This window comes from Bos taurus, chromosome 16, assembly GCF_002263795.3.
Source record: "Bos taurus isolate L1 Dominette 01449 registration number 42190680 breed Hereford chromosome 16, ARS-UCD2.0, whole genome shotgun sequence".
Taxonomy (NCBI): Eukaryota; Metazoa; Chordata; class Mammalia; order Artiodactyla; family Bovidae; genus Bos; species Bos taurus.
In genome coordinates, this window is record NC_037343.1 from 35,511,566 (window position 1) to 35,526,983 (window position 15,418).

The 15,418-nt window shown below is 40.5% G+C and overlaps 1 protein-coding gene across 5 annotated transcripts in view; it reads left to right on the top strand.

Moving 5' to 3' along the window:
* RGS7 (regulator of G protein signaling 7) overlaps positions 1-15,418 on the top strand; it is a 486,948-nt gene that overhangs the window by 115,799 nt on the left and 355,731 nt on the right.

Below are 15,418 nucleotides of genomic sequence, written 5' to 3' on the forward strand. Positions count from 1 at the left end.
GAGTCCCTTGGACTGCAAGGAGATCCAACCAGTCCATTCTAAAGGAGATCAGCCCTGGGATTTCTTTGGAAGGAATGATGCTAAAGCTGAAACTCCAGTACTTTGGCCACCTCATGCGAACAGTTGACTCATTGGAAAAGACTCCGATGCTGGGAGGGATTGGGGGCAAGAGGAGAAAGGGACGACAGAGGCTGAGATGGCTGGATGGCATCACTGACTCGATGGACGTGAGTCTCAGTGAACTCTGGGAGTTGGTGATGGACAGGGAGGCCTGGCGTGCTGCAATTCATGGGGTCGCAAAGAGTCAGACAGGACTGAGCGACTGATGTGATCTGATGTGTAGTTTCACCAGTTATTGAAGAGGCTGTCTTGTCTCCATTGCATATTCTTGCCTCCTTTGTCATAGATTAGGTGACTATATGTGCATGGGTTTATCTCTGTACTTTCTGACCTGTTCCATTGGTCTATATTTCTGTTTTTGTGCTAGTACCATACTGTCTTGATTACTGTAGCTTTGTTGTATACTCTGAAGTCAAAAAGCCTGATTCCTTCAGCTCCATTTTTTTTTTCTTCTCAAGATTTCTTTGGCTATTTGGTGTCTTTTGTGTTTTCATACAAATTGTAAAATTTTCTGTTCTAGTTCTGTGAAAAACACCATTGGTAATTTGATAGGGATTGCATTGAATCTGTAGATTGCTTTGGATAATATAGTCATTTTCACAATATTGATTCTTCCAGTTCAAGAACATGGTCTATCAGTCCATCTGTTTGTGTCATCTTTGATTTCTTTCATCTGGATCTTACAGTTTTCTGAGTACAGATCTTTTGGCTCCTTAGGTAGGTTGCTGCTGCTCTAAGTCACTTCAGTCGTGTCTGACTCTGTGTGACCCCAGAGACGGCAGCTCACCCGTCCCTGGGGTTCTCCAGGCAAGAACACTGGAGTGGGTTGCCATTTCCTTCTCCAGTGCATGAAAGTGAAAAGTGAAAGAGAAGTCACTCAGTCATGTCTGACTCTTAGCGACCCCATGGACTGCAGCCTACCAGGCTCCTCCATCCATGGGGTTTTCCAGGCAGGAGTACTGGAGTGGGGTGCCATTGCCTTCTCCGTTAGGTAGGTTAGTTCCTAGGTATTTCATTCATTTTCTGGTAATGGTAAATGGTATTGTTTCCTTTATTTCTCTGTATTATGTTCATTGTTAGTGTATGAGAATACAAGAGATTTCTGTGTATTATTTTTGTATCTTGTGACTTTACTAAATTCGTTGATTATTTCTAGTGATTTTCTGGTGGCATCTTTTGGATTTTCTATGTATAGTATCATGACATCTGCAAACAGTGACAGTTTTACTTCTTTTCCAATTTGGATTCCCTTTATTTCTCTTTCTTCTCTGATTACTATGTCTAGGACTTCCAAGACTATGTTGAATAATGGTGGTGAGAATGAAAATTGTTGTCTTATTCATGATCTCAGAGGAAATGCTTTTAGTTCTTCACCACTGAGAATAATGTTTGCTGTGGGTTTGTCATATATGGCCTTTATTATGTTGAGATAGTTTCCCTCTATTTCATGGAGATATCTTCCCTCTATGTCCACTTTCTGGAGGGTTTTGTGTATTTATTTGACTGTAGCAGGTCTTAGTTGTAGCATTCAGGAACTTTAGTTGCAGAAATGTGGGATCTTGTACCATGACCAGGGGTCGAACCAGGGCCTCTTGCATTGGAAATGCAGAGTCTTAGCTACTGGACCACTAGGGAAGTCTCTCTGGAGAGTTTTTTTTATTATAAATGAATGTTGAATTTTGTTGAAAGTTTTTCTGCATCTACTGAGATGATCATGTGGTTTTTATTCTTCCGTTTACTAATATGGTATATCACATTGATTGATTTGCATACATTGAAGAGTCTTTCCTTTTTTGGGATAAAACCCCACTTGATCATGGTGTATGATCCTTCTAATGTGTTCTTGGATTTGGTTTGGTAGTATTTTGTTAAGGATTTTTGTGTGTATGTCCATCAGTGATATTGGTCTGTATTTTTCTTTTTTGTGATACCTTTGTCTGTTTTTGATATCAGGGTGACGGTGGTCTGGTAGAGTGAGTTTGGAAGTGTTCCTCCCTCTGCAATTTTTTGGAAGAGTTTGAGAAGCATAGACGTTAACTCTTCTCTAAATGTTTGATAGAATTTTTCTTTGATTCCATCTGGTCCTGGACTTTTGTTTGTTGGAAGATTTTTAATCTCAGTTTCAATTTCACTACTTTGATGGGTGTGTTCACATTTTCTATTTCTTCCTGATTTAGTCTTGCAGGACTGTACTTTTTGTCCATTTCTTCCAGGTTGTCCATCTTTTTTTTTTTTGCATATATTCCTTATGGTAATCTCTTATGAGCCTCTATTTTTCTGTAGTGTCACTTGTAACTTCTTTTTCATTTCTAATTTTATTGATTTGTGTCCTCTCTCTTTTTTTTCTTGATGAATCTCACTAAAGTTTAATCTGTTTATCCTCTCAAAGAACTGTGCTGTGGCATGGACCCTCTGTGTAGGTCTCACTCTGTCCAGTCTGCCACAGACTGGTTGTTTCACCCTTCTCTAACAGCCTCAGATGCTCCTCTGTTCCAACTGATCTCCCTGTTGGTGAGGGGCCTTCCTGGATGTGGGAACCTTTCCTCTTCCTCAACTCCCCTACAAGGGACACAGGTCCCATCCGTCCTGTCCTCTTCTTTTTCCCTTATTCTTCCTCTCATCATACCTGGCTATGTGGGGATCTTTCCTATCCTTTCCAGTGTCCAGGGTCTTCTACTAGTGTTCAGCCAGTGCACTGTGATAGTTGTTCCTTCTGTAGGTGTATTCTTGATGCATTTGCAAAGAGAGACAAACTCTATGTCCTCCTACTCCTCCACCATCTTGAAATGGTGGATATGGTCATAATATGGATATCCCATAATGGATAGGGATATGGTCATAATAGTTTGATGTTTTAAAATTTATATATATGTGTATTTTTGGCTGCACTGGGTCTTGTTGCTTTGCATAGGCTTTCTCTGGTTGTGGCGAGTGAGGGCAGTTCTGCATTGTGGTTGGAGGGCTTCTCATTGCAGTGACTTCTCTTGTGGAGCACAGGTGCTTGGCACAGGGGCTTCAGCATTTGGAACACCTGGGGTTTAGAGCAGGGCTGAGTAGTTGTGGCATGTGGGCTTAGCTGCTCCACGGCATATGGAATTTTTCTGGACGAGGAATTGAACCCGTGTCCCCTGCATTGGCAGGTGTGCCAGTCCACTTATCCACTGTGCCACCAGGGAAATCCCATAATAATTTTAAAGGTTATAAAATATATTTACAATTTTTGAGTTTTAAATTCACATTTTAAAAGAAACATTTTAGCCAGGTTAGTTTCCACCACCAGAAAATAGGTCAAATTTCCACATAGATCAAAAGTGAGGTGATGAGTGTTTCGAAAGGCCATTGTCATAATATTTAAAATATCATGTAGAGTCAAAAGGGATGTTAAATATCTGAATGGGGAGTTTTATTTCTATGAATGTTGCTTCATAGTCATTCTGAATGTCGAGTCTTTTGTATTCATGACCTAGGACAATAACCTACCTGAAGAATAAAAAGCAAATTCACTAGAACTTCAATTGGTGGAATTTTCTTTAAACTAAAAGTTCTTTAAACTGAGTTAAAACTTGAAAGTTTTCTTTGCTAAGACAGATGCTTGACCTTTGAGCCATCAGTATGCTTTCCAAGGCCAGGTTGAAAAAAACTGCTTGAATTTTCATGTAAGCTATGGAAATATGGCTTAAATTTTGTCTGTTAAAAAATAAGTTTAAGTAGGTTTGGAATGAGTTTTTATCCTAGTGAGATTTAGAATTCAAAAACCAAATGACCCCCGAATCATTTAAAGAGGAGTATTTCTGCCCCTTGAGATTAATGGAAGGAATAGATGTCTGCTGTTCCATGTGTCCAATTTTAAACATGCTTCTAGTTAGGCCAAGGGCACAGACATGTTTGTGCCATAGAATGTTTTTAGCCTTATTCTACTCTGCCTACTGAGGTGGAGAATTTCGATGGGAATTGACCCTGTGGGAGAGGGACTGCCATTTTCATGGATCCTTGAGAGCAGTCAAGGGGGCAGAAGCAGGCACCCATCAGTGGAGCCAGTGGCAATCAGGCAGGGCTGACACAGTGGGTCTCCCAGTTATGAAATTAGTGAGGTGAATTAAGTAAGATTTTGTAATACTCAGGGTCTCTGAGTTTGTTTTAAAAAAGCTTATATCTGTTCCTCTGTGCTATCCAACTCATTTCAGGCTTGCTGATAAATGTGCTGCCAAAAGTAATGATGTTCAGAAAAAATGAGCTGTTTTTAATTAAGCTTCATAACACCCTAAGTTTGCCAACTACTTTTAAGTCCATGGCCCTAAATGGCTAGGATGATTTGCAATGATGGATTTGTTCTTGTATTGTTCAGGCACTAATGTAAAATTCTACTGGAAAATTCATAGGTTAAGTTTTGAAAACCTGGCACGTCTAATTTGGGATACCGATGATGCTTTTAGATAGAGGAAATGTATTTATGGTTGAAAGAATATCAGATCGCCCCATTGTTATCAGAATGACTTTCCTTTATTTTTAAGTTTCTAACTGGTCCATTTTTCTCTTTCTTTTTCAGTTCTTCTGACTCAATCTTTTCCTTTTGCTTTTCCTTGCTTTCTAAATCTGACCAGAGGCATATGAATAGACAAGCTGAGAGCATGCATGTGTGGGTACATGCTCAGTCATGTCCAACTCTTTGCGACCCCATGGCTATAGCCCTCAAGGCTCCTCCATCCATGGAATTTTCCAGGCTAGACTACTTAAGTGGGTTGCTATTTCCTCCTCCAGGAGATCTTCCTGGCCAAGAGATTGAACCCACATCTCTTGTGTCTCCTGCATTGGCGGGTGGATTCTTTACTTATGTGTCACCTAGGAAGCCCAAGCAGAATGCATATTTTTGTCAGTTGTTCTTGGAAAAAAGCTTTGGAAAAATGTATGACAGTTGTATTACCATTCCCACCTAGTAAATCTATCAAGCTAGAAATACATGACTTGGCAGGAGTCCTTGCTTGAGGAACCCTGGGAATGAGATGTGTGGTACAATCCAGTCTTCCTTCACGTTTATTTTTACTTGCTGGCACCCCCAGATGTTGTGGTTTTCCACTGGGAGGTCTGGGAGGTATCTCCTCATTTTTCCAAAAACGCATCACTGGACAAGAGTGTCATCTCCTTAATCCTCCTACCTTTTCATCTGAGGCTTTTGAGAGTTTTAAGTTTTAAAAAGTTACAGAAGAGTTACAAAAAGAGTTTTCTTAAAAAGAGGCCCTGGATTCTGTCAGCTCCTCCATTTTCCTTAAACTAGTAAAGCTAATCTCCTGGTAACATGAGGTAATTGGACTGCAAGGAGATCCAACCAGTCCATTCTGAAGGAGATCAGCCCTGGGATTTCTTTGGAAGGAATGATGCTAAAGGTGAAACTTCAGTACTTTGGCCACCTCATGCGAAGTGTTGACTCATTGGAAAAGACTCTGATGCTGGGAGGGATTGGGGGCAGGAGGAGAAGGGGATGACAGAGGATGAGATGGCTGGATGGCATCACTGACTCGATGGACGTGAGTCTGAGTGAATTCCAGGAGTTGGTGATGGACAAGGAGGCCTGGTGTGCTGCGATTCATGGGGTCGAAAAGAGTCGGACACAATTGAGTGACTGAACTGAACTGAAGGGAAAAAAAATGACAAGGATGATCAGTATCATGCTATATAATTAGTCCATAAAATTTTCAGGATAACTGCTGAAGAAATTTCTCCTATATTTATCTAAACAAAGAATTGAAGTTTTAAACTAATAGTACAAATTTATAGTTGAGCATGGAGCTTTGAACACATGGTTCACCTCAGCATCCTTCTAAAAGTCCCCTTAAATGCTGGTGCAAGATATAAAAGTTTAAGTTCAATAGTCAAGAGGAAGGAGAGAAGTCAGGAGTGGGCTGGGAGTGCCCAAACATTTCTGGAATAGGTAAAGAGGTTGTAGGGGTGGAGACCGATACAGTAATGAGATAAAGCTATAATTTGTGCTCGTAGATGTTATCAAACAACACTCACATGATTCTCAGAAAGGCAGCATGATTGGAGGTACCGATCATAGTATCCCCAGGTACCACAGATGAGGATAATGTACAGGAAAATCAATTTACATATGACATTTAAACCTGCACTTTCCCTCTCATACCCCACAGTGCCGGGCAGCTACCCCTACCCTTGCTTCTGTAGGAGCCTAGACATCTACAACGGGGAAAACAGACTGGAGAAACTGCTGCCTCAGGGAGCCCAGGCACTTGGCAGGCCTGGGTTCTCAAGCAGGGACGGTTTTGCTCCCCTCCGTCTGGTGGAAGCTTGCCGATATCTGGAGACCTTTTGAATTGTCAGAACTTGGGAAACTTCTGGTGTCTAGTGGTTAGAGAGGCTAAACAGCCCAGCAGTGTCCAAAATGGCCTCCCATAGCAAAGGATTGTTTAGCCCCAGATGCCATTAGTGCTGAGGCTGAGAAACCCTGCTCTGGGGTGAGCAGAAGCACAGGGCTGGATGAAGGGAATAAAACCAGAGTCTGCCTATGGAACACTGGGAACCCCAGTTCCTTTCCCTACTCTACTCTTGGAATACCAAATGGCAGGCAGTTGCTCAGAGATATCTCTTCTGCAACAGAGAAGAAAAGGTCATGGGACAGTGTCCAGCCAGCAACGGGCAAGACCACCAATACACACAGAGATCAGTCGGCTTGTTACCATTTTAGCTTTAAATATGAGTGATAGGAATTCATGTTAGAAATATTTCAGACTCAGGTCGTGATTTTAGAACAGCCTCTGAAAGAAAGCACACAGGTACTTATACTGAAATTAAAATTGTGCAAAGTATAAACAGAGAACACTAAAAAAAAGTGTAGAAAAGAGAACACTTCAAAAAAATCTCATAATATCCTCAGAGAGATATTAGAAGTTTCAATGTATTCTACACTAAAAAGAGAAATCAGAGAGCAGGAAAGAGCATAAAAATGTATGGTGTTAAATAAAATGGGAGCATTAAATGAAAGTTGAACTTTGCAAGGAAGTAAAATAAGAAGCAAAGAAACTGACAATTGGAGAGAAAAGAGGAGAACTGTAGTTCTACGTGTCTACTGAAAGTTATGTAGAGAGAGAGAATAGAGAAAATATAAGTGAAGAAATGAATGAAAACAGTAATGTGAGATTAATTCCCCAAACTAAGGAATTTGAGGCTCAAGAGGGGAAGAACTGCCAAGCAACCAGCACCAAGACTTGGAAGAGAAAAATCAAGTCAAATGGTTGTGAATTTTTGGAACACTAAGAGAATTAATAGGTCCAAAGAAAGGATTGGGAATAAAAATTGGATCAGACTTCTTAGCAGCAACCTGATCCACTAGAAGTTAATGGAAAAATCCCTTCAAGAGTTATGAAGAACAAATGGTGTGACCTGGTCACAGTCATCAAACTAGAATTCTAAACCCAGTCAGACCCTCTGTGAAAGGTGAGGAAGAAAAAGGCATTTTCAGATAAGCAAGAGGCCCCAAATCTACATTTTATGTATCCTTTTTGGGGGAAAGATGCTGGAAAAGGGGAGACGCTATCGGAGATGAACCTGGGATCCTGGAAGCAAGGTACCAGGGCACCTCCCTAGCAGTTTACCTAGGGAGCACAGTGGGGAAGGGAACTTGCAGTTGGCTGAACCCCTCCTGGTTTGCTGCAGATTGTTAAGACACATATAATGTTGTGCCTTGATACCTCAGGATCTTTCTTTTATCTCTTGCTCTGTGTATGTGTTGTCTACTTAATCCTTTCCTGTACTAATCACTGCATTTACCTTTCCCTCTCTTGTGACATCATGGGGAAAAAAATCAATCCACAGTCACTGCTTTGTTATACTCAGTATTATGAGATAAAATATAGCTTGATGGAAACCCTCAAGATTGTCTCCCTTGATAACTTCATTTCATAGCTCAGGGAATGAAAGCTGTGGCATGACTTGATCATAATCCCATAGTTAGTATTGCTGCTGGGCATAACGTTATTAAGATAAAATATTCATTTATTTGTTTGACAATGAGATACTTTGGAGTTTCCATTCAGGAGCCATAGAAGGCTTGGGTCTTTACCAGCTGAAAAGGGACCTTAAATAGTTTAAGAATTAGAACAAGGGGTCATTAGCCACATATACATATCTCTCCTGTGTCATCTGCAGTACTTGGGATCCATCCAGAGAGGCCTCCTTCCCTTCTTCTCCCTAGCACACTGTGAATGACTAAGGCATTGCAAGGGGAGCTGATGAATAGAGTAGGGCAGTGGGCTCTAACCCTGTAGATGAAGAGCTGAAATTCAGACTTTGAGGATATATTGTTGTGGTTTAGTGGCTAACTCTTGTTCAACTCCTTTGCAACCCAATGGACTGTAGCCCTCCAGGCTCGTCTGTCCACGTGATTTTCCAGGCAAGAATACTGGAGTGGGTTGCCATTTCCTCCTCCAGGGGTTCTTCCTGACCCAGGGATAGAACCCATATCTCCTGCATTGCAAGTGAATTCTTTACCAATGTGCCACCTGAGAAACCCCTGAAAATATATAAGTGTGCTGTAATGTTGCTAAATAATTTTATTTCACTTGGAAAATCCTTTTTTCCCCCTGTTCTTTGAAAATAACTTATTTTTCCTGGCCCATCCACAGAGTATATATGCAATATATATTATTTTCATTTTAATCTGAAAAGTGCCTTCATTTTTTTTTAATGTACAAACACATTATAAAAATCAGGGCAAATAGCATTTTTTACTTCTGGCTTTCCTAACTATCATAATTTTCTATAGGTTGGAAAATCCCATGGATGGAGGAGCCTGGTAGGCTGCAGTCCATGGGGTCGCTAAGAGTCGGACATGACTGAGCAACTTCACTTTCGCTTTTCACTTTCATTCGTTGGAGGAGGGAATGGCAACCCACTCAAGTGTTCTTGCCTGGAGAATCCCAAGGACAGGGGAGCCTGGTGGGCTGCTGTCTATGAGGTCGCACAGAGTCAGATACGACTGAAGTGACTTAGCAGCAGCAGCAGTAGTATTACTAAATGGTTATTTGTCTCTGCTTGGTTATAGTTAACATCATGACTACAGGTTCTTATTTAGCAGCTGTCTTCTGGATATAAAGGGTGTAGAATTCTAGAGCTGGAAAGGATTTTTGTTACATCTCAATTGTTGCCCTTATTTTTTAAATAAGTAACTTGAAACCCAGGCAGAGCTGAGACTGGAATGTATATGAGAAACCAGACAATTTGAGGCTCCTGTCTGTGTGACAAGGCTTGAGGAGTGCCAGCAGGACTCCTTTGCTGAATGTCTGCTCCACTGTCTGTCATCCAAGAGGACATCGGAGCCTTTGAGGCTTGGGGAGATTTTACATTAGAAGTATTCTGTTGAAACACAGGTGTCTTATGGAGGAGTCCCATCTTAAGTCCATCTTATTTATGTAAATTTTTTAATTAATTTATTTATTCTGCAGTGTCAGGTCTTAGCTCTGTCACATGGGATCTTTGTTGTGTCACGTAGGATATTTTGTTGCAGCGCACAGATTCTCTAGTTGTGGCCCAAGGGCTCAGTAGTTGCGGTGTGCATGCTTAATTACTCCATGGCATGTGAGATTTTAGTTCCCTGGTTAGGGATTGAACCCGTGTCCCTGTATTGCCAGGCCGATTCTTAACCACTGGACCACCAGGGAAGTCCCTTAAGCCCGTTTTAGCCAACTTTGTGGATATTTGCTGGAACTGTATAAGGAATTAGCAGAATGAGGCACAGGACTTATCTGGATTTAGGTCACAGGGAACAGTGGGATATAAAGAAAAAGGGCATTTCAATGCTTTGTTACTGACTTTCATGGCAATATTGTCTACATATAAAGTCGATACTACTATCCCCATATTAGAGATAAGGAGCCCATGATTCAGAGAGGTTAAGTGACTTATCCAAGGTCTGCCTACAGAACAAAATCAAATGTTCCCAAACTAAACAATAGAACACTTTAATCTTTTGCCTCATGTAAACCTAAGTTGAATGTCTTTTGAGTTTTGAAACATCAATGCTTGCATTAGCTACCTTGTGAGAAAGCAGATGTTACTTTGAAGAGAAGTCAGGTTTTTTCAGGCAATAAAGGTAATTGATATATTCAACATAGGTGGACAGAAGCAATTAAGTTACATTTCATGATGACTCAACCACTGAACAGGTATTTAGAGCCACATTGTCTGTGTCTAGTAGAAACCAGGAACAGAAGAGCAGTCATCAGTCCCTACCCTCCAGTCACCTACAGTGTGTTTGTGAGCATTTCCTACGAGAAACAATAGAATGTTATTAGGACAACTGTATGGCTTAGCCTACAAGTGTTGTAGGAACTCAAAGAAGACCAAGGCCAGTAGAGCCACAGTGGTTAGAGGAGCTCCAAGATGAAAGTGGAGCTTTCAGTGGACAAGCAATGAGAATTTGGATGTACACAAGACAAATGTCATATGAATAGCAGACAATGTGGTGTAGTTGAACAAACATAGGGAGTCAGATGACTTTGCATTCATTCTGATCTTCACCATTCAACAAGCTGATTATGGAGTTATAAACCAATATTTTAATCTCTAGTCTGAGTTTTAAAATGAGGGAATAAGACTATTTGATCTCTAAAGTCCCTTCTAGTGCTAACATTGTTTAATTTTAAATGGTGCCAACTAAGTGGGTATCAGGGGGTATCAGTAAGAGTGGGTATCAGTTGAGATTTGAGTACTATCTCACGGGACTCGATGATGCAGATGGTGTGCCCTACTTCGTCCTAGACCCTTTCACTCTTCGGCCTCAGAAACAGTTGTTTTCGCTATTAGATTAGTGTTTTAGTGGTATATAATTTGCTCCTGACTTTGTTCTTTCTTTCTTTGTTCTTTCTTTTTAGTCTTTATACTTACCATATCTTTATATGTCATCCCAGTGCGTACATTAAGTGATAAGCTCCTTGAAAACAGGGCCACGCCTAATTAATACTTGCCTTGTACAGCGTGTGCCACACAGTTGCTGCTAAATATTTGCCAGATAGAAGTAAATAGGACATTTGAAATGCTTGACTTTTTGTGAGAGATATTGCATTGGTCATTAGAGTTGGTGCTGGAAACTGAGACGACGGAGGGAAAAGAAGGGAAAGTGGCCTTGGTTATGTGGGCCAAAAAACCAGAATTGGGCTCATATCTCTGTCTGTCTATAATTTCCTGTGTGTAGCATGGTTCTCTGATGCAACTGACATTTCCTGTAGTATTGTGGAATCATCATTTCTATTTAGATGTAGAAATAAAAAAATGATGGTGTAGATTTAGACTGTTTTCTTTGAGGTACTGTAGGATGGTAGTATGGAAATGTGAATTCCATGTTGCTGGGCAAAGTCAATTGGTGTAGAAATTTTTGCTTGTATCTTGCCTCTCGTAGATCATTTGAGTACTCCTCTCCTTACTTCCCCCTTGAAGTTTTGCTTGTTAAAACTCAGGCTTTGATGATGTCCACAGAATTTCTAGCCCAAATCAGTTCTACTAGAAACAACCTACACTTGTCTGTTCCTTAATGGGCTTGTAAGTTGTTTGACTTGCGTGACCTTGGCCTTTCCTAGTGTAGGCATGGATTGAGAAGAACTTGTGGTTGCTTGGGGGGAAAATTACATTTTATGACTTCCTCATTTTTTCTACTTAATTATGTTCTTTAAAAGGCTTGGCATGCATATATGAGTACTGAAAGGCTGCTGTGGTTCTCACTAAATATTTAAGTAAATTGCCTTAGAGAAGGTCATCAAAATCTTTAGATATTATAAATTACGTGATTCAATAAAACTGAATTCTGCCACTCAAATTCTATTGCTTCTTGTGTTTGAAACATATAAGACTTTTAGTCTGGAATAGTTTTCTCATTTCTTTCCCACCCACATTTCCTGTCAATTTGTTTTATCTACTTTGAATCTTGGGCTCTTCTCTCATTTTCACAGGGGATATGGGGTTCACTAAGATTATTAAAGTGCTGCAATTAATTCCATTTATGGAAGAAAGGGGAAGTCTTTCCACTTTCCATAAATCAAAATGAATAGGATGAAATGAAAAAAAAAAAAAGAGAATTAAACCTCTGCCAACCCGGTATATCAGATCTCATTAGATAGTCAATGGCAACCCACTCCAGTGTTCTTGCCTGGAGAATCCCAGGGACCGGGGAGCCTGGTAGGCTGCGGTCTATGGGGTCGCGTAGAGTCGGACACGACTGAAGCCACTTAGCAGCAGCAGCAGCAGCAGCAGACAGTTCTTTGGGAGAAGGCAGTGGCACCCCACTTCAGTAATCTTGCCTGGAAAATCCCACGGATGGAGGAGCCTGGTAGGCTGTAGTCCACGGGGTCGCGAAGAGTGGGACACAACTGAGCGACTTCACTTTCACTTTTCACTTTCATTCATTGGAGAAGGAAATGGCAACCCACTCCAGTGTTCTTGCCTGGAGAATCCCAGAGATGGGGGAGCCTGGTGGGCTGCCATCTATGGGGTTGCACAGAGCCGGACACGACTGAAGTGACTTAGCAGCAGCAGCAGACAGTTCTTTAACTGTATTCAATCTCTGCAGGAGATCTAAATTTTTATAAGGCTGTGATCTATATCTTTAATATACTATTTAAGTCCTCCTACGTATGTGGTGGTGTTGTTGTTCAGTTGCTCAGTCCTATCCAACTCTTTGTGACCCCATGGACTGCAGCATTCCAGGCTTCCCTGTCCTTCACCATCTCCCGGAGTTTGCTCAAGCTCATGTCCGTTAGGTCGGTGATGCCATCCAGCCATCTCATCCATCCAGCCTCTGTCCCCTTTGCCTCCTGCCCTCAATTTTTCCCAGCATCAGGGTCTTTCTTTTTTTGCATCAAGTGGCCAAAGTATTGGAGTTTCAGCTTCAGCATCAGTCCTTCCAATGAATATTCAGGGTTGATTTCCTTTAGGATTGACTGGTTTGATCTTGCTGTCCAAGGGACTCTCAAGTCTTCTCCAGCACCACAATTCGAAGGCATCAGTTCTTCAGCACTCAGCCTTTTTTTATTGTCCAGCTCTCACATCCATACATGACTACTAGAAAAACCATAGCTTTGACTATACAGACCTTTGTAGGCAAAGTTATGTCTCTGCTTTTTAGTACACTGTCTAGGTTTGCTTTTCTTCCAAGGAGCATCTTTTAATTTCATGGCTTCAGTCACCATCTGCAGTGATTTTGGAGTCCCCGAAAATAAGATCTCTCACTGTTTCTATTATTTCCCTACCTATTTACCATGAAGTGATGGGACTGGACACCATGATCTTAATTTTTTGAATGTTGAGTTTTAAGCCAGCTTTTGCATTCTCTTCTTTGACATTCATCAAGAGGCTCTTTAATTCCTCTTTGCTTTCTGCTATAAGGGTGGTGTCATCTGCATATATGAGGTTATTGATATTTCTTCTGGTAATCTTGATTCCAGCTTATGCTTCATCCAGCCCAGCGTTTCACATGATGTACTCTGTATATAAGTTAAATGAGCAGGGTGACAATATACAGCCTTGACCTACTCCTTTCCAATTTTGAACTCGTCTCTCATTCCATGTCTGGTTCTAATTGTTGTTTCTTCACCTGCATACAGGTTTCGCAGGTGGTGGTCTGGTATATCAATATGTTTAAAAATTTTCCACAGTTTGTTGTGATCCACACAGGCTTGAGCATAGTCAATGAAGCAGAAGCAGATGTTTTTCTGGAATTCTCTTGCTTTTTCTATGATCCAGTAGATGTTGGCAATTTGATCTCTGATTCCTCTGCCTGTTCTAAACCCAGCTTATATATCTGTAAGTTCTTGGTTCACATATTCTTGAAGCCTAGCTTGAAGGATTTTGAGCATTACTTTGCTAGCATGTGAAATGAGTGCAATTGTACAGTAGTTTGAATATTCTTAGTCACTGCCTTTCTTTGGGATTGGAATGAAAACTGACCTTTTCTAGTTCTGTGGCCACTGCTGAGTTTTCCAAATTTGCTGGCATATGAGTGCAGCACTTTCATAGTATCATCTTTTAGAATTTGAAATAGTGCAGCTGGAATTCCATCACCACTACTGGCTTTGTTTGTAGTTGCTAATTTTCAATGATGTAAAGTAACTGGGTACTTTCTGCTTATTTAATGATTGGTCTAGTAGACTAAAAGTTAATTTTAATTCTAGCAAACACTTTTTGCATGAAATTTGGCATTCCATTTCAATTCTCTGCAAGAGAATTGTACTTTATCTGTGAGGCAAGGTACATAGCTTTTCTTTTCTTTTCTTTGTGTGTACCTGCGAGGTGAGTGAGAGGGTAAGAGGTGGGGAGAAAGAAAATGAGGAGAAGGCTGTGGACAAACAGTGAGAGTTTGGGTGCTGACAGTTCATCTTCTTCATTCAGTTTAAACACAAGGAATATTTTTGTTTTCGCTGTTCCCTCAAACTCAGTGTCTGTTCATTTTTCTGTCTGTCCTTGGAATGCTTTTGGGTTGGTGTTTCCTGTCATAGGCAGCGAATTCCTCAAATTTGTTTGATTCAGTTTGAATGACACTGTGTTCAAGTTATGGGCATTACTAACTGCATCTGTCAATGACATAGTGGAAAGAAGGTTTTTCGATGGTGATTAATGCCAGTCTCTCTGTAAAACTTGGCTTCAAAAGTGAAAGAAGAGGAGAAGCTTAAAATACCTTTAGTGGACATGAAAGATTCAGAACCAGTCATGTCTCATTGCTTTGTTTCATGTTTATCATCCAAATAAGGTGAAAATCAGTAGTTGCTGACTAATCATTATATAATAGGGTCAGCATGAGATACTGTTCACTTATTTAGAAGAATTGTGAGAACTTTAGCAAACTAGTTCCTAAGATTATATATCCTCAGGGTTAGAAAAGATTTCAACAGTCATCTTCAGCCCTCTTTGTGTCCCAGTTTCTTCATCTTCAAAAGGAAAGAAGGCTGAATAATTGGATAAGATGATCTACCAACTCTGAAATTCTTTGAAATTTTGTGTTTTGGGTGTTTCAGCACTTGAGTAGGTGAATTCTAGGATCAGTTTCAAGAATAAATTGAATATTTCAGGGGAGAATGTTAGAAATGTTGGTTTCTAGCATTTTCCAGGTGGTAAAATACTAGAGCAATGTAATTCTTAGTATATAATTATTGCTTTGCAATTTATCCAGTTACTTTTCTGAGAATATTCTGAGATTAGACAATATTATTCTGAGAATAGTCAGCATCTTATAACTAATTTATAAACAGACAGCTAAAACCTCAAAACCCAGCATCTTATAGATTAAATGTTTGTATTCCCC